Source organism: Chinchilla lanigera, unplaced genomic scaffold, assembly GCF_000276665.1.
Source record: "Chinchilla lanigera isolate Chin_1 unplaced genomic scaffold, ChiLan1.0 scaffold00002, whole genome shotgun sequence".
In the NCBI taxonomy this organism is placed as follows: Eukaryota; Metazoa; Chordata; class Mammalia; order Rodentia; family Chinchillidae; genus Chinchilla; species Chinchilla lanigera.
The window spans coordinates 28314764-28342684 of record NW_004955403.1 but is presented as its reverse complement, the minus strand read 5'-3'; the positions used below and the strand labels follow the sequence as shown (position 1 = coordinate 28342684).

General features: G+C 33.8%; 1 long non-coding RNA gene across 2 annotated transcripts in view; it reads left to right on the top strand.

The window, feature by feature from the left end:
* Positions 1–27921, top strand: part of LOC102013996 — a 99864-nt gene that overhangs the window by 59879 nt on the left and 12064 nt on the right. For both annotated transcript variants that reach the window (XR_259210.2, XR_001233584.1), the window contains exons 2-3: positions 17904–18019; positions 19103–19160. This is a non-coding gene — a long non-coding RNA (uncharacterized LOC102013996). The remainder of the gene's footprint in view (positions 1–17903; positions 18020–19102; positions 19161–27921) is intronic.

Sequence of the window (27921 nt, the reverse complement as noted above, 5' to 3'; positions counted from 1 at the left end):
CACTCATGCTTGGTTGTGTGTGTCTGCAAATTGTAGATCTGGAGGTATTATGAAGTTCACAGAAGTACAAATCAAATGCCAAAGTGTGTTGTGAATTTAGTTCTAAAGAGATATTTTCAAAATTAAGGTATTTAATTTGACAATTTCAATATAATCTAGTTCCACAATATGATTTGAAAAAAATGAAGATTTAAAAGTAATACACTTTCATGGCAATTTTAATCATTCAGATACATAGGTGTAGTGTGCGACAAGAGTAAGTCAAAAGATCACAACATTTTTTGAGAAAAAAAATTCATTTTTTCCTTTTTGAAATGTTTCCTTACTCCAATTCAAACTATTTTGTCATTGATCACTCAAACTAGGAATTTTTATGTAGTTATCCATGCTAATATTTTTTTTGGCCACAAATGGTATCCTTTCTGTATACCTCTTTCTATTAGAATTTGAGGTGTCCTTTGACATTCATATTTAAAGCTGCCTCCTTCTAAATAAATCTTACTTTATTTTGAGTTCACCTAGCATGTGGAACTTCCCTTTGACACTACATGCACCTGCTTAGGTGAAAAAGAATGAAAATTTGGAAGACTGCTGAGGCAAATCTCCCTTCTCCCTTATTAGCTAAGTATTAGGATGTCCGGTCCTTCAGCATTACTATCCCTGAGTCCTACATTCCAATATCAATTTACTTGACACCTGATAGTCATTCACAATCTTAGGTCTGAGTTGTGCTGACACGTTTTTCATGGATTGCCCTGTGTGGTTGTGAATCCACGGCCCTTCTCCTAGCTTTTGCTTCATGATTTTCCTTAGCCATCATCTCACTGGCCACCACTGCTTGTATGCTGTATCCCCTCTTGGACTGCACGTAGAACTCACCCACCAGCGCTGGTGTCTGAGACTCACATTATAACATAATAGTCTCCATTCGATGCATTATAGTAGTCTCCAGGGATTTCCTGGGCTTCATTTACCCAAGGTCAGCCGTAGTCTTAAAACTCTTAAAAACACAATTGCTAAGTTTTCTATCTTGCCATTTGATTACGTTCACAACAAATATTATTGCTGATGTAATTGGATTCTACCATTTTGTTTCCCGTACATAAAATTGTTTGTCCTTTGTTTTCCTTGTTTTGAATTTTTCTTTTTTATTAGTACATATTTGCATTTCAAAATGATGACACTCTCTTATGAGGAGTTGATGTAAATACATAGCACATCTTAGTTCTGTGTTCACCCCTTCCTCTCCTCCCTCTCCTGTCCTTTCACCTAAGTTCACCTCCCATTGGAAAGTGGTCTGTTTCCACACTTCCTGTTACCTATCTCTTAGTGTGCTCTTTTTTTAATTTTAAAGAGAAAAAAGATAAACATAACAATGAAACTGAGTTTCAAAACAGGCTAGTGTATCCTCTTTTTTAGTAGTTATTCAGAGTAGAAGATACAGACATGATATCTTATCTATACATTATTAGCACAAAACTTTTTTTTTAATGAACTGAGAGAAATTAGCTGTGTAACTATCTTAACTATTTTGTGTGTATATGTATTTTTTTCCTTTTTACCATTCTTCCTTTCCCCTTTCCCCAGTCAGTCTGTCTCTTGAACAATTTGTCCCAATTCATAATATATATTGTACACTTTTGGATTTCCTTTACTTGTTCATTTTCTCACATAAATGAGCTCTTTATTTACATTTTGTTTTTTCATGTAAGAGAAGCCAGGGAGTATTTAAGCACACATGTTGATTTTTTTCCACTGAATATCGTGGTCTTAAAGTGCATTCATTTTTCTACAAATGATTCAAGTTTATCCTTTATAGGAGAGTAGTGCACCATTGTGTATAAATACACTTTTTTATGTATTCATCTGTTGATGGACAAAACGGATATTTTCCATGTCTGTTGTTGTACAAAAGAAGACATACCATTGAAAATAATAAATAGGACAGAAAGAGGGGTTGGGCTATAGCTCAGTGGTAGAGCACTTGCTTAGCATTTGTAAGATCTTGGGTTTGATCCTCATCATAAATAAACGAATAATAAATAAATTATTTAAGTTGCATACTGGAGTCTTGTACTTTTCTGCTCTGCCTCTTCCAGAAGTGAATTATTCCTTTTCATATGCTTCTGCTCCTTTAGTCTTTTAGCAGCCTTCATGTGTATCAATGGAATATAGCAGTGTTGGAATGCTTGTGTTCAAATAAGGCTTCCATGGCGGCCTGACCCAAAACTGCAGTGCCTGCATAATTGTATCATTTCATATCAGCATGAGCAGGATGAGTATGATACAGTAAGAAATCTTGAGAGATTGTATTCATGTAACAATCTTGAGAGATTGTATTAAAATAAATTTTAATGGAAAAATTGCCATACGTTCATTACCTTAATTACTTAATTTTCATGTCCCTTTATTATCCTATTTATAGTTATTTTATGTTTTAATTATAATGTGAATAACCTTTTCATTCACATTTAACTTAATATTTTCAATATTTAGGGTTATTGAATATTTTGAGAGATTTTCAAATGCTTTAAATCAGTATAGCATTTTATGTATTTAGAGTTGTTTTCTTTCTAGGTCAAAATGAATCAATGGAACTGTTTTAAGAACTCAAATTCCTCCCTAGACTCCATTACAAAATGGGATAGTTCATTTTTAAACTCTTTATGTATAGCCAGGGCATTTGATATTTGTGAATGAAAAGTGATGAACTAGCAGCTACAAAAGCAAATAAACCTATCAACTTTCAAAACCAGAAAAAATAAAAAATAAACACAATATTCAGATACAGGAAGTGCTGTGGTAGGAATATAGCTTGCTAGCATTCATAGGGCCTGGCTTTGACCCGAGTTCCTTCCCACTGCCAAGACAAAGGAATAGCACAATGAAGAGCAGTAAATTAAGAATACTTGTTGTGTGCCGGGGTATGTGGCCCACTGGTAGCATGCTTGCCTATTATGCATACATCCCTGGGTTTGATCCGTAGACATTACCAACCACATATTATTTTACATTAGTGTGTGTTCATCATCGTCCTTATGGGAACAAAATTTTTCTGTATGTTTATTCAATGCTTTATAGAATGGAAAAGAAAAACTTCAATTGAGAAACATAAAAGATGGTTACAGTGCATGTTCTGTTCATATTTGTTTTACTATGACTTTTGATTTTGGAATCAAAAATGAATATGAATGTGTCCTGACATTAATGATACAATTATTTGTTGCTTGAGTTAATATCCACAAACCGAGGATACTGTTTTCTCTTGTCATTGGATTTTGATTAATTATATTAAGTGAAAGACTTGTATATCTGTTTTTCCTGACACTTGCAATGAAACTCTTTTATGGATGTGTAAGACAGTATGCCTTTCTTACCTATAGTTTCACTTTCTACAATTTCATTTCCCTCCATTTAGCCACAGTCTGAAAAGGATAAACAGAAAGTTCCAGTATCAGCCAATTGATAATTTTGTTTTTCTTTTTCAGTACTGGGGATGCAACTCAAATTCTGCATAATGAGCTGCATTCCCTGCCTAGAGTACTGCTTTTGTTGTTGTTTTGTTTGTTTCATTTTGTTTGGAGACAGATCTCATTAGGTTGTTCGGTTGCCTGTGCTGTGCTTAAACTTGCCCTCAGCCTTCCACAGTGCTGGCATTACAGGCTTGTGCTGCTGTGCTCCACCTGCCTCAGAGGTTTTAAACTGCGTACCATTTAAGTAGCATACTGGAGTCTTGTACTTTTCTGCTCTGCCTCTTCCAGAAGTGAATTATTCCTTTTCATATGCTTCTGCTCCTTTAGTCTTTTAGCAGCCTTCATGTGTATCAATGGAATATAGCAGTGTTGGAATGCTTGTGTTCAAATAAGGCTTCCATGGTGGCCTGACCCAAAACTGCAGTGCCTGCATAATTATATCATTTCATATCAGCATGAGCAGGATGAGCATAATCTAGTAAATTTTAAGAGATTATATTCATATAACTTTCTTTATAGTATAATGTTATAATTGTTCAATTTTATTATTAGTGTTGTTATTTTCTTACTGTAGCCAACATTGCTTATACTTTATCCCATCTGTCTATCCATCTGTCTATCTATCTATCTATCTGTTATAATCTATTGAAGGTTTGCTACCCTGTATGGTGTCTGGCTTCCACTTGAGCCTAGGAAAGTCTTTCCCATAGACAAGGAAGGACTACTGTAATACAATATATTTCTTTGAAACTCTAGGGTTTTATAATTTGTCTGAGTCCAAACAGGATACTGTTACAAAGTACTATGGACTCAGTAACTTATAAACAATAAAAATTGGTTTTCACAGTTTTCAACACTGAGAAGTCTAAGGTAAGCATACCAGGGGACTTTGCTCCTTTTAAAGACCTGTCGCAGGATTCAAACATGGCACTCTCTGCCTTGTCTTCACATGGCACAGGAGATGGGCCTATGGGGCCTCTATTATCTGCTAATTAATTCCAATCCAGAGAGTTCCACCCTCAGAATTTAATCAGCTCCCTAAATCACTGCCTCCTCTACTATAACATTGGTGATTTCACTTCACCATGCAAACAGAAGAGGGATCACACACAAAACAAAACAATTCATTTTAATAATATATATAGTTTTTTATTTGTATGCATAAATATATGCATACATGCATGTATGGTTATGTGTGACAGTCTAAATATGTGAAGAAGAAATGTTCTAGTGTAAATGAATGCTTCTGCAAACATAAAGTCTATGCGCCACTTTGGTGGGGTTTTTTTTGTTTGTTTGTTTTATTTTTTTGGCTTTTTTACTGGTACCGGGAATCAAACTCACGACCTTGTGCTTGCCAGGCAGGCATTATGCCACTGAACTAAATCCCCAGCCTGCTCTACTTTGTTAAGCATAAGAAATTATTGATTCTATTGCCAAATAGTGAATATGCCTGGGTGAAAAATCACAGTATTTTCTACCTGTCTCTAGCAACTGTAACACTGTTTTTAAGCTTTATTTTCTAAATTTTCTTAATGAAAGACCTTTTTTATACTTACAAGTATATAATATATATTTATTAATTTTTTCTGCTTCTGTATTTTTTACCTATCAAGTAACAAAGTTAAATATTCTCAAGCTAAATTTCATTATCAATGACAAGGAGAAGACATGAATTCAATAAAAATAAAACATTTTGATGGGCCAATGGCACCAAAATATGAAACCAATAGAGGTACTTTAGAATTTAATGAGATAATAAATTGTTTAGCTAACAGGTAATTTAATTTTTTTTTTTTATAAAAGGGCAACCCCTTTCCATTAATTTGCTGGAAGTACAGAATGTTTCCATGGATGGAGATTATTTTGTCTAAATAATTTTTTAAAGTTTCAATACTTCTTAGCTAATATATTTTAAATCTAAGTCTTATTTTTAAATTTGGGAATTTACTAAAATTAGTAACATACACGTGGAGATCAATAATTTCAAAATTGTTAGAAAAATTATTCCTAAAAAGAATATTTAAAAAATCTAAGGAAAATGCATGCAGAGCCTTCTGTCAACATTGCTTGTGATTATAATAGTCTCAGTATCTGTATTTCAACTAAGAACCTGTGGTTGATAACAGTAAGTATTTAAGGAATTAAAAGAGTCTAAGGTGTAAAGAGGCAAGTTAGTAGAAAAGAAAACCCATAGAGCAAATAATAAGCTGACTGCAGCATTTAGGGAGATTTGGTTTGTGTTCAATATATCTTTAAAATCAACTGGTTATTCATCGTGGGGAGGAGGGTAGGTAAATAAGCAAACAAGGTTGAGTACCCAAAGAGTAATTTCATTACACAGTGCTTGTATAGTTAATTTTATGGCATGTTTATATTATTTATAGAGTGTATGCATATACATAAAAACAAATTAGGCAAGTATTCAAAGAAAACACAATGCTTAGAGCAAAAATGCAGAAGTTATCAACCTGAAAATAATGACTCTAATTAAAATTTCAAACTTCTGAATAGCAGATAGGTTAGTATATATAAATAAATTTGAAAAGCAAGTGAAATTATACATATATATTCACATACGAAGATATGTACACATGATTACATACATAGATGAAGTTTGATTGAGAAACATGGTAAATGTTTAAATTATAAACATATATTACAGAAAAAGTCATTGCTGTTAATCCCTCTCAAAATATTCCCCTCCACTTGAACACACTTAGGGCATCATTCTTTGAAGTTTCTGAAGCAGTTTTGGAAGTCCTCTTTCCTGATTTTAGATGCCTTGTCCTGGCTGCCTTGATTGCTAAATTGATTCAAAACATTTACCTTTCATGGTCATTTTGACTTTGGGGAAGAGCCAGAAGTTGCTTGGTGCCAAGTCCAGGGAACAGTGCGGGTGAGGACACACTGCAATGTTTTTACGAGCCTGTCTGTCCATTGGAATGCACCCAGCAGCAGCATTCACTGTGATAATTCATAAAGACAGTCATGAAAATGGACTCCCAGAGTTGCTTCAGAAACTGGCGAGAAAGATGGAATATGTTCAAAGCGAGAGGCAGTATTATGAGAAAGGTTAATGGTAATGTGTATTTCACTGTAAAAATTTTTAGGTTAAATATTCATCGTGTATTTTGATCACCCCATGTACACATATCACTACCTATGAGTGTGTATAAAGATTGTTAATAGACCAAAGGTACAAACCTTTTACGCAAAGCAATGTAAAACATGTCCAACTCCTCATTATAAAAATGAGCTGAGGAATAAAGCATGGGTAAGAAGCTTTAAAAAGTGGGAGAGGGAAAATTATCTAAAATATTCTATCTCAATGACATTAAATAAAAAGAATGACTCATAATGATATTATTATTATTATTTTATTGTGTACTAGAGGTTGAACTCAGGACATTGTACATGCTAGGCAAGCACTCTGTCACTGAGCTACAGCCCCACCCCTTTGACTCACAATGATATTGAACTTAAGATTACTGCCTGGGAATGTTCACATTTATGCTTGTTCAAACTGGAAGTGTGTATACCACTTGTCATATCAGTTCTACCACTTGGATTTTAAATGAGTAAAATACTGTACCATATGTATATGTTCAAAGATACATACACAAGTGTGTTTATTGCATTTCTGTTTTAATACATTTAAATAGATTAAAATTTACTATTATATGATAGAATATGCCTACAAAATACAATCATTGGGTTATTAAAATGAATTTTGTAGACAAAAGTGTAATAAACTGGAATGATGTCCATGCTATATATTATAGAATGAAATGGCAAATCATAAAAGGAAGTGATTATATTTTGTAAAGTAAGATTATTAATTTGATTAACTCTGGAATATAAGGGAATAGATATGGAAATTTATCAGAGTAAAAGTCAGGAAAAGAGGAAGAAATGACTTTACTCAGGGTGCAAATCATTCAGTTTCTTGGTGGTGGCCATTCTCCCTGGAATAAAATGGAAACTCAGTGTTATATTTATCACCTTTTTCTAGTGGTCAGAGATGCTGAACATTTTTCATGTATTTATTGGCCATTTCTACTTCTGAGAAGTGTGTGTTTGTTTTCAGTTTCCGTTTTTTTATTGAGTCTTTTATTTTAAGGGGTCTAATTTTTTGAGTTCTTTATATGTACTAGATGTTATTTTTCTGGCCACATTTTTGTCTCATTCTGTATGCTGTCTCTTTATTGTGATTGTTTTCTTTGTTGTGAAGAAGTTTTAAATTTGATACTGTGTGATCCCGCTTGTTGATTTTTGATGTTATTCTTGTGCAATTTGAGTTGCCTAAGGCTGTCTTCAAATATTTTACCTATGTTATCTTCAAGCACATTTTTTTCTGTTTTAACATTTGTATCTTTGATCCATTTCTATTTTAGGTCAGTCTGTGATAAGAGGTATGGGTCCAGCTTCATTATTCCATGTAATGAATGTAAGCACTAGGTACTGGGAACATGCACTAATAATTTTTTCAGTGTGGTATTGATACGCAATTTAGTCTCTTCTACAGAAGAATAAACCTGAGCCATTTGTGAAAAAAAGACACACGTTGTTAACATCATAAATTTAAATGAAATAAGTCAGGCACTCAAGGTTAAATATCGCATGGTTTCATTTATATAAGGGTGCTCTAAATGTAAATACAAATCAAGATGAAAGACAGTAGGGAAGGGACTGGAGATTTAGCTCAGTGACACAGCACTTGCCTAGCAAGTGCAAGGTCGTGAGTTCGATTCCTAGTACCAGAAGTAAAAACAAACAAACAAAGACAGTAGGGAAAAGGGCAGTAGATCTTTTGCAAAAGTGAAGAGGACCTCCAAAAGTTGGAGGGGTTGTGGAGGGAGGGCAAGTGGATAGAAAAAAAGAATTAAGATGTTTTATGTAGATTTACTGACTCCCATGAGGAAAATTATCATTATGTACTGAAAATACGTACGAATGAAAAAATGGAAACTGGAAAATGTATACATCAGAATGAGGTGTGTGATGGAGACAAAACATACATATATAGTGTGATCTGAACCTGGAAACAAAGGAAGACTTAATCAAGGGTTATGGGAAAGCAAGCTGATGCAGATGCCAGGAGAACAGCAGCAAGGAGAGTGGTAGTGATCGGATTCAAGAAAAAGCAAAAAGCATGGGCACAAGCCCTGTGGAGGCAGAACCCCGTTTGCTGTGGTTTTGGCACAGTAAGACTGTGGAATGGTAAGAGGGACAGTGTCGATGCAGGTAAGAGAGACAAGAAGTCATAAGATGAACTTAGCAAAAGCTTGTCATCATCCACCCTACTCTGAAGGGTCACTGTGGCTTAAGAACAGATGTAGGAAGAAGGAAGCAGTTTCTAACATCCTTAAGAGATTTTAGGGCAATAATCTGGGCAAAATGTAATACTGGTTGATACCAGCATAATGGTTTTGGAGGTGATGAAATGCCTAGACCCTTTAAAAAAAGACTCAATAAAAAATGGAAACTGAAAATGCACACTTTTTTTTTTTTTTTTTTTTGGTTTTTCTCCGGTCCCGGGAACCGAACTCACAACCTTGTGCTTGCCAGGCAGGCGCTTTGCCGCTGAGCTAAATCCCCAGCCCTGAAAATACACACTTCTTAGAAGTACAGATGGCCAATAACTAGATGAAAAAATGGTCAACATCTCTGACCATTATATGAAATATCACACTATATAATGTATGTTATATTATTTCTATACTATTAATATACTCTATTACAGTATGTACAGACATTTAGATAAATGTTTGCATCCTGGACACACTTTAATTTATCATATAACAAAATATCCCAGAGATTACTCCTCAGTAGTTTATGGAGATGTTTATCATTCTACTTTGTAGTTACCTGATTGTTATAAGAATGTTCTAGGATGTATATAACACCTCCCCTGTTGAACTTTTGGGTTATTTTCCACTTTCCCATTACAAATAGTAATGTAATGAATAGACTTCTTTTTCCATTAAGTATGCTATTGAAAAGCATTACCCATTCTTCATAATGATATTTTTCAGGTAGAACCCACATTGATTGCTGATTATTTGTGTGTTTTGGGTGAAAGAAAGACAAGGGTAAACAAAGTTTGGCCTGAGCACCTGTGTATTTTAATTTTGTTCAATTTAAATTAATATAAGCTCACATTGAAATAGCCTTATACATTGTATAGTAGCACACAGGTTGTGTTGCTGTATTGGATGACACAGTCCTAGATTGTGAGGGTAATAAGGGGACAACCATGCTGTGGGCTGTGCTACTGAGCCCTCTGAGTTCAGTCTTAAATCTGGAGATTCGAAGGGACCGAGGAAGGAGAATAAATGGAGTGGCGAGAGTAACATGACAGGAACTAACAGGGAATGTTGGTCAAGTGCAAAACCATTCGCAGAGGAAGAAGAACTTACCCAGTGGTTCAGATGCTGCCGGTGTGTCACATTAAGTGAGGACTCTGAAGTGACCGCCAGATGTAACAATTCAGATAACATTTTGACAGGTAGTTGGGGTCTATGGCCCAGTTTAGCTCGGGTCAAGGGAGAACCCAGCTTGTTCACGTCTCTGTGTGCTTCCTCTGCTTTTGTCAATGGGATTACAAAGTCCTTGAAGTATATTTTCTTGACTTTTATATCTTTGTATACATACTCGATACCTCCTTACAGGGGAACATTTCAAAGCCTCAGGATGTTTGAAACAGTAGATCACACCAAACACTGTATATATGATGTTTTTTCTATGGGTACATTCCTTTTCACTTATAGGAAGCACTGCATGGCTTTTCTTCAGCACATCTGAATTGCTAGTATCTTAGGCTTTTAGAATATTATTAAGTAAACCAAGGGGTACTGGAACACAGGTCCTGTAATACCACATTCGTTAATGTCATGATGCACAGCACAGTTGTGAAGGTACTAACAGGCTGGTGTGGTAAAGAGGATGTGCACAAAATGGCAAGCCTGCCCCCAGGTGGGACACAGCAGGACTTTATGTGATTAAGTAATGCTTCAGAGACACATGAAGCCTTGCTTATTTCTGGAATTTCTGGAAGCATTGCTTGCTTATTTCTGGAGTTTTTATTCAGTGCTTTTAGAAAAGATCACATTGTGAGTGGGGGAAAACATCAAGAGCAAAACGATGGGAAAGGAGCACTGAGGTGATGGCCTGGCAGTGTTTTGTTTTGGTACCTGAAGAAGCCAGAAATATAAATGTTTTGCTCTTTCATGTCATTTCATTCTTAAAATATCACCATCATTTGAGAAACAAGGAAATTAGTAAAAACCAAATTAATCTAAATAAATTGTTTAAACTAAAAAATGGCCTGCCATACTTTATATGATACACAGATTTAGAGTGCAATGCCAGCATTATCTGTGCAATTAAAAATAATGATCAGCAGCAATACCTAAAAACTTTTCAAAAACGATGTTTATTTTAACTAAAGGAATAACTTTCTTTAATTGAATAAAAGTATTCTTAGGTTGAAAATTACAATAATGTCTCTGAATACTCAAAGTAAATAGCAGCATCTAATTGGTATTATTATACTGAAAGGTAAGATAGTGAATAGGAGAATTGCATTGTGCGTGTAAATGAACTAGACAAATACATGCCATCTTACCATCTCATGCTTTAATGGGCAAAGAATATTTAAAATGTAAATTTTTATGTGAAGAACTGATAAAAATGATAAACTTTAGTCCTTTTATGATGTCCTCCCGCCCCGCCTCTGGTACCTGGAATCTAACTCACAACCCCACACTTGCCAGGCTGTGCCGCTGAGCTATATCCCCATCTATGATGTACTTTTGGTTTTTAAACTTTTAGTGTAAAGAATGTTTTCACTGTAAAAGTCACACATAATCTGAGTGAAAATATGCCTACAAGATAAGTTTCTATATCATAGAATAAAAGTAAAAGGAAGCTATTATTTGATTCTAAAGATAAACACTTCAGAACGTCAGAAAAACAGTTTAAATCACAGTACACTTTATAAAGCTCTCTAATGGAAAATATTAAACACTGTATGAACAAATGTTTACAGGTCTTCATTTTTCAGACTGTTTGGGGGCACAATTATTTGAAATCATAAAAATTTATAAATAACTATCGGTAAACATCTAGAAAATTTGGCAGAAGGTGAAAGATAAATGATGTGAAGCTGCATGAAAATAGAAAAGTAACGCCAAGTTCCACAAAATTTCATTGACCTGCTTTTCTCCCTCATTCCTGAATAGAGAAGAAAAAGAAAGCGCACAAAAGGGTTCAAAACTGTAAACACGGTACAGATAAAGGTTACCTTCCTTCGGGGGATTCTGTAAGTCTTAAGTAGGAACCACTATCGTTTGGGAATCTCTTGATGGAGAATAATTCATCCTCAACCAGTTCAACTTTTGACAGCTTTATCATTTCAGACAAATATGCAGTTGCCCTTTATCATCTCATTCTTAATCTTGTAGGTGTTGTATCTTTTCAGGCTGAATGTTCAAAAACAAATCTGTGTTCCTATTATTAAACTGTAAATGTCAAATTTTCTTCCCACTCAAAAAGGTTTACTTTTTCTGTCTCAATTGATGACGTGAAAAAAATTAGATTTAATCTTAGATATTAAAATTAACATCTCACATGGGAGATCTCAGAGAAAAATACACATGAATCTTAAGTCACAATTGACTTTATAATGTCTTAATAAGCAAGTGACATACTTCTTGAGGTTATAATTTGTTCATTCTTCCAATTTCTTAGCATATTAGTTTGATTTGACCCTGCAGAAATAGTCAGATATTTTTATGTTTCTCCTCTGCATCTTCATCTGCATACTCTGCATCACTGATTAACAAAGTGAATTTTTAAAGAATCAAATTTCTTTAATAGACAAAAGAAATATCATGAAATTATATGTATACATAAACAAGAATCTAAATATTTAAAATACCTTTACATAAAATTAAATGTAATTAATTTCCATTTGAAATATCTTCTGCAAAGATTTTTATGTAAGAGAAATGACAAAACAGTTTATATGAGATGAAGTTATAACTTTATTTTTTTCAGAATCCAATCTAAGCCCAACTTTCTACTTTGTCTCCATACACAGACTCAGTATATTCTATCAACATGAGTTGTTTGAAAGAATAAATCTGACAGCTTATAAATATTTTCCTGCCTCAAACATGAATTCTCATTGGAGAGTCATTTTTCATTTTATTTTAGAAGTATTAACATATAAGTAAATTGAATCATCTTACATGAATATTGAATTAAACTCTTCAGTGTAAGCATCCTTTTATATTTTTACAATTCATGTTTTGTTTTAAGTCTTTCTTAGTATGTACTCTTGGAAAATCAAGGGTTTTATGTAACTCTCATGTATGTGTGATTCCTCGTGTTTGTGGAAAATTAAATTCAAGGTATCTGTCAGCAAAGTTTATGCTTTAAAAGACATATATGTCTTCTTTATTTCTTATGCATATTTGCCTCAGAAATCTGGCATTTAGCATATTGACATTTGCATTCTAATTTTACAGTTTTATTAAGATCCTTTGAATTTTTTCAAAATTTCAAATTGCTAAATATTAACTGTAAATATTATTATTTAATGTATATTGTACCTTAAATAATAGGTATGTATATTAACTTTTAAAAATTTAACACAAAAATTATTTGTTCACATTAGGCTAAGTTTGTCCATGGGGTTTCATAAACAAAACACTACCTTAATTAATTTACAAATAATAAGTAAGAAACTCTTGACCAGTCAACAGAAATTATCTTGAAATGGGTAATTTGTTTGAAAGAGTCAAATAGAGGAAAGATTGAAAATGTATGGCTAGTGCTAAAGTATTTTTGAAAAGGCCTGATTAATATCTGCAAAATATAGGAAAGAACATGACTGCTTTGATGTATGACAGTCTTTAGCATTCATTTGAAAGGAATCCATTAAATTCTGACTTTGGGAGGTACAAAGAAAAGTGTTATAACATTTGTAATGAAAATAGTTTTTATGTTACAATAGAGTAATAGTATTTTAAAACCTTTTATTACTAGATGTTAAATTTGTCCTCATTAAAACATAGTTGTTTATTCCCTATTATAAACATGTATGGTTTATAACTTATAGCATTTAGAGCTCATTGTTTTGTTTTTGATGGTTTTAATATTTGTTTGTTTTATTGTCTTAGAGCCAGATATTCTAAAGGTGCCGTATGTGGGCAAATCACATTCTAACAGGATCCTCATTTTTTTCTTAGCTAGAAATTGAAAAAGTATAAAAAGTATTTTGATTGTAGGTGGCATAGGAATTCTGGAGCACTTGGATCCCACTGCCTGTCATTCCTCTGGTAGAGTAAGTTAGACATCAAGAACCAAAAAGTATTCTGAGGGTAGGGCTGCTAATCAGGAGTGAAATAGGCCTCACTTTCACTTATTGCTTTCCCCAAGCTAAAGATATGTGTTAGTTATGTGTACATAGCACTGGTTAGTATGAAAGGATGCAACAGAAATGCATGGTGAGTGGAAGGGTTATCATCTACCTCTCTGTCCCCTTATTCCCAGGTTTATAATTTTATATTGTCCAGAAGGTAACTAAGTAGATTACATCATTTTTGTCATTGACAAGAAAAGAGATATCAAATACTGAAATAAAATTGGGATGGTGCTTTTACAACAAGTGCCTCTGGTGGATGTTGAATTTAAGTGTAAACTGATAAGACATTGAATAACCATTCAAAGTTGAATTGAGCTATCACAATGACAAATCACTCCAAAATTACTCAAGAGTTGATTGTGATTTTCACCACTTGTGGGATAATAATGGTGTAGGAAAAATGTAACTCCCTACATGTTAAATGTCAAAGGGCCCGGGTTTGTAGTGCCTCAAAATCGAGGAATGAAGGAGTAAACTAAAGGAAGCATTTAGGGGGCATTTCATAGAAGTAAGAGGAAGAAGAGTAGCTCCTGGATTTCCAGGAGAGTCCTTGAAAACTGGGTGGCTACTGCAGTCCTTTGTCAGGCGTAATTTGCAGAGGGAAAGTAACAATGCGGATCCCATGTGGGTGAAAGTACAACCAGTGTAGGATCACATGTGTAGCCACTTAGCTAAGATTGACCCAAGGGAAGCAAGTCACATAATATGGGTACCTGAAAAGAACAGTCATTTTGGGGATAGAGGGGGTGAAATGCTCTGTTCACTCACTTGGGCATTTGATTCCTCTGTAGACTTATTAGATCAGGTGGTATAGTGTAATCTCATGTTGCTGTTTATATAAGGTGGCATGTAATCCTGGCCATTGCATGGCCTTCTTTTTTGATGCTGATTTCCTTGAGGTCCCAATTCCTCTCTGACTCTGCATTAGATTCTATCTAGCTCTGCTGCCTCAAATAGCGGTAGTATTCTTTTTCTAACAACCCATATTAGCATTTGTGATAATACATTCACTGATTTCCAGTTATTCTGAGAATGAATCTTTGGATAGATCTAACTGTGATGTCAATGAATTTGCCCATCTGTAAGGTGCAGACTAGCCTGTAAATAGAGTGCCAAAGTAAAGGAAACTAAAAAGCAAGACCCATAACAAATACCTGTAGTCACTAAGCAAGAAGAATCTCCGTAAATACAAACCTTGTTAGTTAAACTGTATGAATTTCATGATCCAATAAGGGGAGAACCATGGACCATCAACATTAGACACAGTGAAGGTCAGTGTATTCATTCAGTCAGTCACACAAATATTCAGTACTTTTTAGTGATTTTGATTTAAAGGGGTTGACACTGTCTGTGCATTCATGAAAAATACATACCGAAAAAATGATAAGATAGACTTAATAAGTAAAATAAGTAAAATTTTTAAAGACTGTTCTTAAAAGAGCATTGAATTGAAATCCAAATTCTTATGGACAACTTCAGCGAATGATGAGTTCCAAGAATTGAAAAGATTTCCAGTCCAAGAACTGAAGAGTAACACCGTGTATATCTCTGTGTAGAAACCTCACATTCACCAGCAGGAATAGGTGGGAATGTAAGTATAAGAGAGATGAGAAACATATGTCCTAAATGATAGAATGGAATAGAAAAAGGAAGTTTTGACCATATATAGTCTCATAAGTTAACATAAAATGTGTAAAAAGTTGAAAGCCTAAGGAAAATTTTGAGTTTTCAGAAACGAGCTTATAATGTGAGAGAAATAAATGAAGATCAAGCATTGAATCTGTGGTATTTTTATACAGTGGAGTATCACTCAGCTATAAAAAAGATAAACTTGAGGCTTTTATAGATAAATGGTGACCATACCCATAAGTGAAATAAATCAGAGCTACATGTGTAAACATTGTATTGTCTCCCTAGTGTAAGAACCTGAAAGAGTAAATAAAACCCAAAAGGTACAGTAGATAATTGTGAAATGGAAATGCATTGCTCAAAGCAAAGGAACAATTGGGATGAGGGAAAGGAGAAAAGAAAGAAAGAAGGGAGGGGAAAATACATAGATGTGAATACAGGGATAGCTGGCAGAATTGTACTGCTGATGTCTATTGGGTTATTCAAATGAACAGTTAATGCTTAAAATTTTGACCAAATTTTCATGCTTATATCTGGTATCTGAACAACTAATTTGAAGACAACAATATGCAGTATAACAGCCATTGTTTAATTCCTGCCATATTGTTCAGTGAAGCTCTGTATCATTTCTAAAGTGTTTTTTTTTTTAAAATTAGTTGTTATTCTTTTTAATTGTTTGATCAGTCTTGCATTCTTACATCTGCTAATCTGAGCAACTTCATTGACGATAGCAATATGCAATATAACATGCATTGTTAATTCCTATCATCTTGTTTTGAAATTGTTTTAATTGTTTTTGTGTTGTTTTGTTTTTGCCTTTGTTGTTGTATTTTGTTATTTTTTTGTATAAATAAAAAAGATCAAACAAATATCACTCTTAAGGGATATGTAGTAGAAAAATGTTGACAAATAATACAGTGAAAATCACACTAAAATTTAAAAAGTAGCTTCTAAGAATATGCAATAATTGCCTGAGATAGGATAAAATATGTTTTGAGTGGCTAGTAGGGTATGAAAGATGTAAAGAGAGGAGAACAGAACTGTAATACATCAGCGGAAGTCATAGAGGACATAGCAAACAAATGGACAAAAAGACAATTAAAATTATAGTAGAAGAAAATACTTCTGAATTAAATTCTTGAATCTTCTTCTTTCCACGTGTAAATCTCATGTAGCATTATTAGTGCATGCATTCATTTCTGAAATTCTTCCCAGGAAGAATTGATAATCACATTATCACAAAGAAAAAACAAACAAAATCATGCATGAAAAGCTAGAGTAATACGATTGGAATGGATATACAGAGCAATCAGAGAGTGGGCTGTAAACAGTCAATATTTCAACTACCTGCTATATAGTGTGTACCTACATGGAGAGGTACAGATTTTATTTTGTAGAGGTGAGCCTTTTGTCAAGTTATTTATTCTCACAGTGAATGAGATCAACTCATTGGTTAACTTCTGCTGTCATTAAACTCTGTGCCATTCTGCAGGGCTAATGTAAAATGAGTCTGCTAAATGTTGATTTTGGGAGGTGGTAGTGAGGGTGTTATAACATTTGAACATAAAATGATTTTTACATTTTAATGAAACAAATACATCTTATTTTTTTTAGTTTTATTACTAAATATTAAGCTGATTCCCAGTAAGACACTGTAACACAGGTTAGCAGCCTAAAGAGGATCTCCGCTGGAAATCCTGCCATCAGTGTTGATGGTCTGATTTCAGCTGATAGCTAAGTAAAGCAGAAAGGCATATTCTTCTCCCTCTGAAGATGGGTGATCAATGCATCTGAAGATAACTACAAATATATAAATACTCAATAGGTAGCACAATACAAAAATTAATATTTTCTTTGCATAACTTTAATGAATCCCACAATGTTTAAACATATGCTTTTTTTGTGAAACAGTATGGGTATACATAATTTACTGGATAGAGAAAAATAAAGTGACTTACCCTATGGATTCTTGGGTACTAAAAATTAATTTATTAGCTCATCAAAATATTGTGGAGTTGGTTTTATGATAACTTTAAAGAGAAACATATTCTTATTCTTATTTTTTTATTATCCTAAAAACAACTGTAAGAATATACCAGGTCAAATTCCCATGGATTATGTGAAGATTCATTTTATCTTATACATGAAGTAAAAGGTTATATCTGACTTGTTTAATGCATGATATAATTAACAATGATTTTTTAAAGTATGTAAATTTAACTTTAAAAATTCTTCATGATGAATTCATTCAGTACTGAGAGACATGTGGTCAAACATAGTCTAGTATTTTCTTATTATTTATGCATCTCATAGAAATTATATCATTCTATTGGAGAGTGTAACCCTTCCAATTTTTTATTTTTCAGAATTGAGTGCAGCAATCGTATGAACTAAAGAAAGGAGATACAATGAACCCGTGGATATTCTTCTCATGTGACATTTATTCTGAATGAAGCATTAGGGCAGCAAATAGTTTGTAACTGTAAGTATTTTCTAAGAAAATTAGAAGGTTTACTTTGAGGGGGTCTCGAAAATGTTTTATATTGTACACTTTTACACAATTTAAGAATAAAGGAGGTTGTGCAGTAACGGTCATGGGCACAATTATATATGCAACAAACCCTAGCTGGAGGAACAGTAATAACGTGGAGAAAAGACTGTCTTGGGTGTGGAATTGTTTAATTATAGGATAAATATTCAGAATAATCACAAGTGATGGACAAGATGTAAATTGGTTGTTGTCACAGTGATTTTGATCAGAGTACACTTATGAATGTTCCTGTTTCTTAATGAAAAGTAGAATAATTGTAAAGCTATACTATGAAGTATAATAGTCAATGTCAATATGAAATGCAATATGTGTTACAGGATTAGAGGTATAGAATGACAAGCTTTATACTGTGAGCTGGCTATATTTTATGGTTTTTTGTCTATAGCAATATCAGCAATTATTGAACAAATTTTAGTGAATAGAATCCGCTTAACATTCCAGAGACCTCTACTCTAATTCAAAGTGCTATTATGATGGGTTAAAAGGTTGACTTTTAGAGCAGTTTTACTATTTGTGGCCCATTCCATTTATTAGATCACAATGACTTTGATCCTGTGAACTATAAATACAAATATAATACAGAGAATTTTTTTTTTAACTATTTCATAGTAAAACCTCTATACAACCACTTTAGGCTTTTGATCTTGTGTTGACATCTTAGCTGATCCCCAACTTGAGCTCCCCAGCAGGGCACTGTGAGTTGATCAGCATCTGCTCAACTCAGGGCTGCGTAATTTGAATGTCACCCAAGGCTGTAGTCAAATATAATTATGTTTCATTGTGTTTTAAACCAAAAAAGTCATACAGTAAATGATATTTCTAACTATCCAGTGCCATAGGATATGTTATTTTCCTGAAAACAATATAAGGTTTGAAGAAGTGGTTTCAAAAAGTTCTTATAAAGGGAAAAATGTAAATTTCATTAAATAATCATAAATGTAGAGGTATTTTACTTCACATAAGGTAGCAGTAAGTTGGACTTTGAAGGTAAAGTTTTGAAAATTCTATTTGTAGTAATAAACCACCTACACTCAGGACCTGGTGCAATGGATCTAATTCGTAGGTTCAATGGGTAAGTAAAAGTTCAAATATCAGTTATGAGGATTTTTTCTTTAGCTGAGTATCAAAATTTCTACTTTTAATTGTTTCATAATATATATATTCCCAATATGACTGAATAATGAAACTTAAAGCAAAATTAGCAGTCATGGTAAAATCTAACTTATTAAATGTCTTTATTCTGCTCAGAAATGAATTGAATAACAGTAATTATTAATATACATTCCTTAAGAAAATTTGACCAGATTAGAATCAGAGAAATTTCCATAAAGGTAACTAGTCCTTTGAAATATAGAGAATATTTCAATGAAGTAAAATTTTTGTAAATAATATTGTGGAGATATATATATATATATATGTATACATATATATATGAAGAAACTTTAAAACTATTGATCTAAAAGATCTGAGGCTCTTTCCTAGAATTATGTTATTAAATACAGGTTTGCATAAATAATTTTCAGTGACTTTTAGACTAGGTAATATTTGCAACCAGACAGTTTGCTTAATGCACTTATTTAATCAATTGTTCAAGCTTTAAAATTTTCCTTTGATCAGATCCCTCTATTATGTCTTCTTACTAATTTACACATGAGTGAATGTTTTAATAAGTAAGACTGGAAAGATGCGGGTAGAACTGCATTTATACCAGGATATTCTGGATTAAGAAATTCTTTCTTTAAGCAAAATGTATCAAGCCCTCTAGTGGTATTAATATATAAGATATTTCATTGTGAAGTTTGCATAATAAAAGCAGATTTTTTTTTTTTTTTTTTTACCCTAAGTGCAGGTATTTAGCATTTCCTGGACATTAGCTCTGTGCAAATTCCTATTTGCTCTGTTTAGCATGTAGCATATGTAGTTCTTCAGTGTTTTTTCTAAAGAAAAAAATATTAAATTTCTAGAATTATATTGCACAAATGAATAGTCTACAAAATGATAAGTCACAATTTTTGGATTAGTAACTATTATTGTTGTGTCTAATGTTAAAAGACATTTGAAATGTTTATCCAAGTGCATGTGTGGATGATAAATGTTATCTTTTATATGCATGATAGCAACAATAATTTAAAAGAAAAATTCCATCATTTATAAACTTTATTTAAATAAACAACACAATGAAGTATAAACAATAACTAAGTGTTTCTTTGTAATTCTCATTGAGACCTTTCGTGCTGTTTAAGGCAACTATTTAATGGTCTTGTTCTTACTTAGGCATTTTGTCACTGTGTTTCTTTGGTTCTTCCATCTCTTATTGTAGAAGACATGTACTTAGAGAGCAGCTCATCTACGAAATGAGTTTGTTATTAAGGAGTGAGTTTTAACTGATCCTTCAGTGTATATTTTTAATTATTACTATTTGGTATATGAAGCCAGAGGAAACGGAAGCTTATCAAATAATTGCAATGGAAAAGTAATATTCAAGTGTCTAAAATACAAAGACAGGGGCTAGGAATTTAGCTCAGCAGCACAGCGCCTGCCTGGCAAGCACAAGGTCATGAGTTCGACTGGAAAAAAAAACAACAAAAAAAACAAAACAAACAAACAAAAAATGCAAAGACAAGTCTCAAAAATTGTGCTTGAAGTTGAATTTTTGATTTATTGTCCTTTATTTCAAATTTACTTTCAACTATGAAGTTAGGCTTGTGGGGCGACTTGCAAAGCACTTGGTGGAAAGTGCTTTACTAGGATTTGGAAGACTAATGGCCCTTTTCATCCCATACAGTTGAGTTTGCTATAAGATGGTGAATCATACTCCTGCCTTACCTCACGAAGCCCCAGCTCTTTCGAACATGCTTGCTATTGTTTTGGGAAAGTGCATATTATTTTATTCTGAGGGGTTCATGCAGTTGGTGAAAACATGATCTCCTTTTCTATTTGTATCTCCTCCTTCTTCCAAATCTTCTATCAAAACTTATCAATACACAATATTAAATTCAATTGGCTAATATATCTACTCTTGGACTCTTTAAATCTACAAGTCTTTAGCCTTCTCTGTGAAATAAATTCATTTGGAAAGTTGAAGTTATTGTTTGATATTTGCATAAGAGAAACATATATTTACATATCTTCACTCAGATTTTCCTTAGCTTCTTGGGTTTGGGTTATCCCATCATGCGTGATCAAGTAGCATTGCAGAGCCTAACTCCTGAAAGGGAACAAAGAAAATAATCTTGTCTGAATTGGTGTATTTCTGGACTCAACCCTACACAACACATATCTCTGTGGAAGTTTGATTTTTGGATGAGGAGTCAATATAATCTTATCATTGCACCTTGCTATGTCCTCATAGACTTCCATGCCCATGATAGGTTCATTTTTAAATGAAGAAATTGTATTGTAGAATTCTTAAGGTATTTTCTAACCTAGTTGTAAATCAAGAAACCATTAAAAAGATAATGCTATCTTGTAGAATGTGTGAAGCAAAATTTTGTTTTCCAGGATATTTTATATCTGCAGTGTTGCTCCATCTCACCAATCTCACTTGAATGTCAGAAGCTGACATTATCTGGAGAGAGTTGAGCTGCTAGGTGTCTGAGTGGTCGCCTGGGATCAATGTCCTAAAGAGAAAGTGACAGATGAGATTTAAGCTACTTACTGGGAAATGAAAGCAAAAGACTAAGCTAGAGAAAGAATGCCTTCCCTGTTCCATTTTCCCTCAGGGAACAGTGTTGGCTGAATGTCAGATGGACGAATGCAGATGTGATGGTGATCTCATTGAGGAGGGATCCCTGAGTAAAAGTCTCTTATTGCTTTATGGAAGGGGAGGGTGGTTAGGGTAGGGGTAGAACAGTACTGAGTCAGCCTGCTGAAAATTGTATTCACCACAGTTTTCTGCACCCTCGAAGATGGTCTCAGCACAGGGCCTCTGTTAAGGTTCCACATGAAGAGGCCTTTGAGTGTGACCCTAACTCCAGAATGTAAATGTGCATGAGTACGGCTGGCCCGGGGACCTGAGTCCTTAAGAGCAGCTTCCTGCAGAGACTGCAGCGACAGGTCTCCTGTGGAGGGAGTGGTTTTCTCTTGCAAAGCCCGCCAGCTTGTCATTGCCTACTGATCCGTCCTGGAAAGTCACATATAGGTTTCAGTATAGAGCCTTTCTACTTGTTTGTCATTTTACTTGTCCACTTCCTCTTGAATTTAAATTACAGAGTAAAATCCAATGAAACTGGCTATTTTACTTGTAAAGCTGGTCTACAGAAAGAGCCTTAAAGCAATTAAATTTTATAGAGAATCTTGCTTGGTTTGATTGGAAGTGCTAGTGATGCTGAGATAAATCTCCACCTTAGAAGAGAGGAGTGTCTATTGAAGAGTCTAGAGGAAGAAAAAAAAATATATATATATATAAAAATACTATTGTAACCATATTACTAAGCTTGCTGAAAATAGTTTGCTTTATCCTCACAATTCACAACTATGCTATGATGTATATACTGTGATCATTTTCTATTTTGTCCATGTGTGAATCTGTCTACTGATCAGTGGCAAAACTGAGTCTAGTATCCATGTACTTTACCATTCTATTTCTATTTTATAATACCTGGAGTCTAGAGATAGGCATAAAAACATTTAGAGGAAGCTGTAAAGAGGCACTAGGTCCTTGTGATGAGCGACCACTTGAGGGATATCTAAACAGAGTGATCCTAGGGTATGGGGTGGAGTTGAGACACTAAAGTTTATTTATTTATTTATTTTTCCAGTACCCGGAATCGAATTCACGACCTTGTGCTTTTCAGGCAGGCACCGTGCTGCTGAGCTACATCCCCAGCCCCCGAAACACTAAGGTTGAAAGGCATTTATTTACACTGCAAGGGAAAACATGAGTGGACGCATGAGTGCTGTAGATTACATCAGCTCATTGTCTCCAAAAATAAACTACACATAATAAAAGTGGTTGATGATATAGCAAAGAATCAGATAGAAATAAAGAGGTGCATTTTGAGGTATATATACCAGGAGAACAAGACACATTACTGTATAAGGGTGTTAGTGACAGAGTGACAGGAGAGGATAAATCTCCCATGTATTTTTCCATTTTGATTTGAAGAATGATCCTTCAGTTTGAAATAAGTAACATAGGAGGAAGAAGTCCAAAAGATGCCTTGCCTTGAGAATCATGAGTGTGTGCCTGTAGAACTACAAGGTAAAAGCAGTTTGGAAATAATTGCAACTGCAATAATTGAACTCGGGAACATGGTTGTAATGAGAGAGTAAAGGTGTTGCACCCTAGTGCAGCAGAACCTGATAGCAGCCGAGAAAGGAGGGTTGGTAAAGTACAATTTCAAGGGAGCTTTAAGGAAAAAGAAATGATGATGATGAGCTCACTTCAAGAGAGAACAATTAAGATCAATACTCGCTGAGCTTTGGGACCTATGTTTCCCCTCTTTAGAAAGGGCAGGGCTTTGGGGTGCTAAGGTTAGATAGTGATAAATCAGAGTCACCAGAGAAGGAACAGAAATAATCAGTTCAATTAAAAGGAAGGAGTGAGCTGTGACGGTAGCCAGGAAAATAATAGACTTAAGGATTTCTTTCTGTTTGTTGACTGTTTTGTTAATTGAAGGTGTTTCTTGTTTAGTGAGAGAGACATGGAACGTAGTACCAAGCAAAAAATAGAAGGTGAAGATGCATGGGAAAAACCTATAAATGAAAAGCACCAATCCCAGAAAGATAAAACTATGAGATGCAGGTATGCACTGGCTTCAGGGCCAGCTGCACTGCTTGATTGTCTTTGGAAATATCACTTAGTTTCCTAAAGCATCAACTTCCACATCTCAAAAATGTAGACAAACAGAATATCAGTGTAAGAGGGTTATAATGAGCATTAGGTCTTACAATATATTACTGTAAGCATTTACCATAGATTTACTATTATTTTTAATTAAGTTAAACAGGTGACCTTCTGTAGTGTCCATGCTTAGAGATAGGCATATTATAGAAGACTACAATAAGGGTGAATTTTTAAATATGGTGCTTACAGAAATGATAGGTTATTTCTCAGGGATTTTCACAATTACTCTTTCTCTTAAGTAAAACAAAAATAAAGGTTAAAGGCAGAATTTTGGAGAATTTTAATATTTAAACATCTGGTCAATTCCAAACAGTTTGGAAATATGACAAATTTTATCCTAAAATTATATATATATCTGTGCAATAGTTATATATATATATGCATATATATATATATCTGTTAAATATCTGTTTGTAATCATCTTAGACATACTCTGGGTTGTACATCTTGTTTTCTGTAGCTTAGGTGGCATTCTAGTAGTACTCAAATGTAAAACTTGAAATAGATACTTTTTCTGTAGCGCAGAAAGTGACAGTCTCATATGATCCTTTAACTCATCAAGGAAAACCTCCCTAAAGCAGCTTTGATTTATAAAAAGTAGTAAAACCATCACATTCCCACCAGCGAAGTCTCAGACAAGAGAAACATTAACTTAATGCATACAATTAAAACAGAAATCAACCATTCTAGAGCTGACAAGATGCGTGGTTATTATAAATCTTACTACAAAAAGTTGAATGCATACAAGCTCATTCTTTAAGTAGTCACTGAAAAGTTCTTTGTATGATCCTGATTTGATTTACGTACTTTCTAGAGTTCTGCTCAAGAATTCTTGAAGAATTGGAACCACATTACTCCCCACTGAAACTTCAGTTAGTGTTCTTTCTCTGTAGGTTACTCACGCATTTAGATATAGCTAAAAGGAGTCTAGAATATGTCCAAAAGTTCTAGTCAAGCTAGGAAACTAGGTAAGCTTAAAGTATTAGAACTAATTTTCTTCAGTACATTCTACAAGTGGCCATTCTCTCACAGAGTATCTATGTGCATCCTAGGTCTTTGGTTATGGTTTCTATATTCAGTCCCATCACTTTTTTCTAAATGACAACAGTCTTGAGCTAACTTTTATTTAACTTAAATCACCCTTGCTCTGATGATTCTGTTTTAATTTAGCCTGGTTTTCTCTTTTAGAATTTGAAAGTACGAATAATCTCTGATGTATTGAATAGAAGCTACACGTAAGGGGTGGTAATATCACACCTAAGGATGCCACTTCTATTTCTGTGTGCCTCATTCATTCTGGTTTATGAGCCCTGTGGTACACCAGCATCACTTGTTCTTAACTGGGATCCATCCTACATTTGGAAACTCCCAAATTTTGCAAAAGCTGGCAACACAGGAAAAACGTACCTTTTTGGAGGTTGTGTTTGGGAAATCACCAACTTCCTTGCAGAAATGGCTTTTAACTAATAAATAGGACACTTTTCATTGCCTTGAATTGTGCAGCTTTTAGAATTGGAAACTGGCTCCGGATTCCTTTCTGGGCCCTGACTGGGCAAATAAAGGCAACTTCTTCCTCTCTGAGAGCTTCTGCCCCTATCTCAAGTTTACTTTTGTGTACTTTCGTCGGTCCTAATTACTTCTTTTTTGCTAGATAGAGCTTTCTCTGGGATCAAGTTTCTTAACATTTTCTTTTAAATAGGGAATAATGAAAATTTAGAACTCTTAGTGAACTTGCAGTAATATTGGAAGTTGGTTCTCCAATACACAGTCTTTCTTGGGGGAAAATAATCAATTTTAATTTGCTATTTTTTTAGTGTCAGCACAGTTGTATTATGCAGGTGAAAATATGCATATAAAGCGAAGTGGTACTAAAACATGGTAAGTCAAATTCTGAACATGTCTTTTGTCAAAGAAGCATGATCTTAACTCATGAGTCACTGTTAAATATAAGTGTAATGTGGAGAAATATGAAAATGCATTATGAAGGTTTTTGCCAATTTGTATAATTTTTCAGTTAAGCAGTCATAAATCAAGGAATATTGTATTTTTTGAGGCTCATTAAAGAGACATTACACATCAAATAGTGAAGTCGTCAGCATAATGAAATGATGAATGCCTGTAACTATCTGTATGCAAATGATGTGAGACAGATTCAGGGTGTTACAAAGGAGAATAACAATCTCCCTGACAGTCCCCTGTAGGTGCAGGTGTTAGGTGCTGGTGACAGATGTTAAGTGCAAACCTCTTCAATGGCAAGCATTTATTAGCACTCAGTGGAAACTTGCAATATAAAATGGGACAAATAGTGGATAATATCATTTTAAATAAATTTGTTCAGGAAGGTGTGCTATTGAATTTTATAGGCCTTCTTTATTCACAAAGGCCATATTGTAAATTAAAGAACTCAAGTTGAAAACAGAATTGTTAGTTTGAAAACTTGAATATAATATACGTGTGTTCATATATTGTAATGCTGGACTATTTCCTCAATATAGGAAAATGTCAATAAAATAAGTAATATGACAAATTAAATCCATTTCTGTTGCTGTTCTGTTGTTTTTCTCTGTGGCATTTGGGAGGAAACTCATAGTTTCCACATGCTAGGCAAGTGCTCAACTACTGAGCCACACACCCTCACATCCCAATTATTTTTATTTTAAAGCTCCCCTGTTAATCAAGGAAACATATCTGCCCCACTATATTTAAGTATGTATCCAATAGTTTAATTTGTGTTATCTTTAATGTGGTATATGATTTCTCTTTTAATCTATTTGTTAAAATGGTTTCTTTTGTTTGTTTAAAACTGCAATTTATTGAGCAATCAGGATCCTAAATCCTGCATTGGGAGCCGTATTTCATTCATCAAAGAGTAGTAGGAAGCACTTTTCCAGAGATTTTCATTTCTCTATGCATTTCATGATGCCTGACACAGGGGCCAAATATAAAAGGGATTTTTTTTTTTTTTTTTTTTGTCTTTTTGAGACAGAGTCTCGCTATGCAGTTCAGGCTGGCCTTGAACACACATTGTAGCCCAGGCTGGCCTCGAATTTGCAATGATCCACGTGTCTCAGCTTCCCGAGTGTTGGGATTACAGGCATGTGCCACTATGCCTGACCTATAAGGGATTATTAAGTGAAGAAAGAAAAGAAGAAGAGGAAATAAGGAAAGAGGTTATGGAGGAAAGATGATATTTAATCCAATATGAATGCCTGATGAGTCTGTGACATTGGGCAATTCACTCATTATATCTACCTGTATTCTTTTAAATGAGATACTGAGTCACATTCTAATCATTAAATTTAGAGAAGGGCAAATGAGACAGCATACATAAAACACAGTTATATTGAATGTATAGTGAACTCTGCACATAAACTTTTTAAAATAAAATATTGTCCAAGTATTTGAGAAAGAGAAAAGTTTAAACTCTATTTTCAAAGGTACATAGACAAAATGATATTAACAGAAATACTCATATATTGCATGTTTCGGCAGCTGGAGTTCATCGTTTTTCACAAAATTTCCCCTTATTCATGTTAGAGTATTTTGGTATTTTCTAAAGTGTATGGGAATTGCTATGAAGATATGATTTTCTCAAAAAGAATGGTCAAAGTATTTTTCCCTATTTTCATGTATATGTGTGGAGTTTAAAATAATATTTAACTGAAGAGGTAGTCTTAAAATATTAGTACTACATATATTTTACTTTTTTCATAATGCATGAATCCACTCATAAGCTTATAAAAGTTTTATTAACAGCGTGTATATTTTATTTTGATAAAATAATTTCTGAGAATATAATGATCCAATTGTAATACAGTCTCAATAGTAAGATTAATAACCTCATATTAAAACATATTAAAAAGATTTAAAAATATCCTGTCATAATTTGTGCCTGTAATAATGGATAACTATTATATAACTAAAATGTAATTATTTTCAAAACAATATATTATTTCCCCTTTTTGTAGTCATCATTTATGACTCA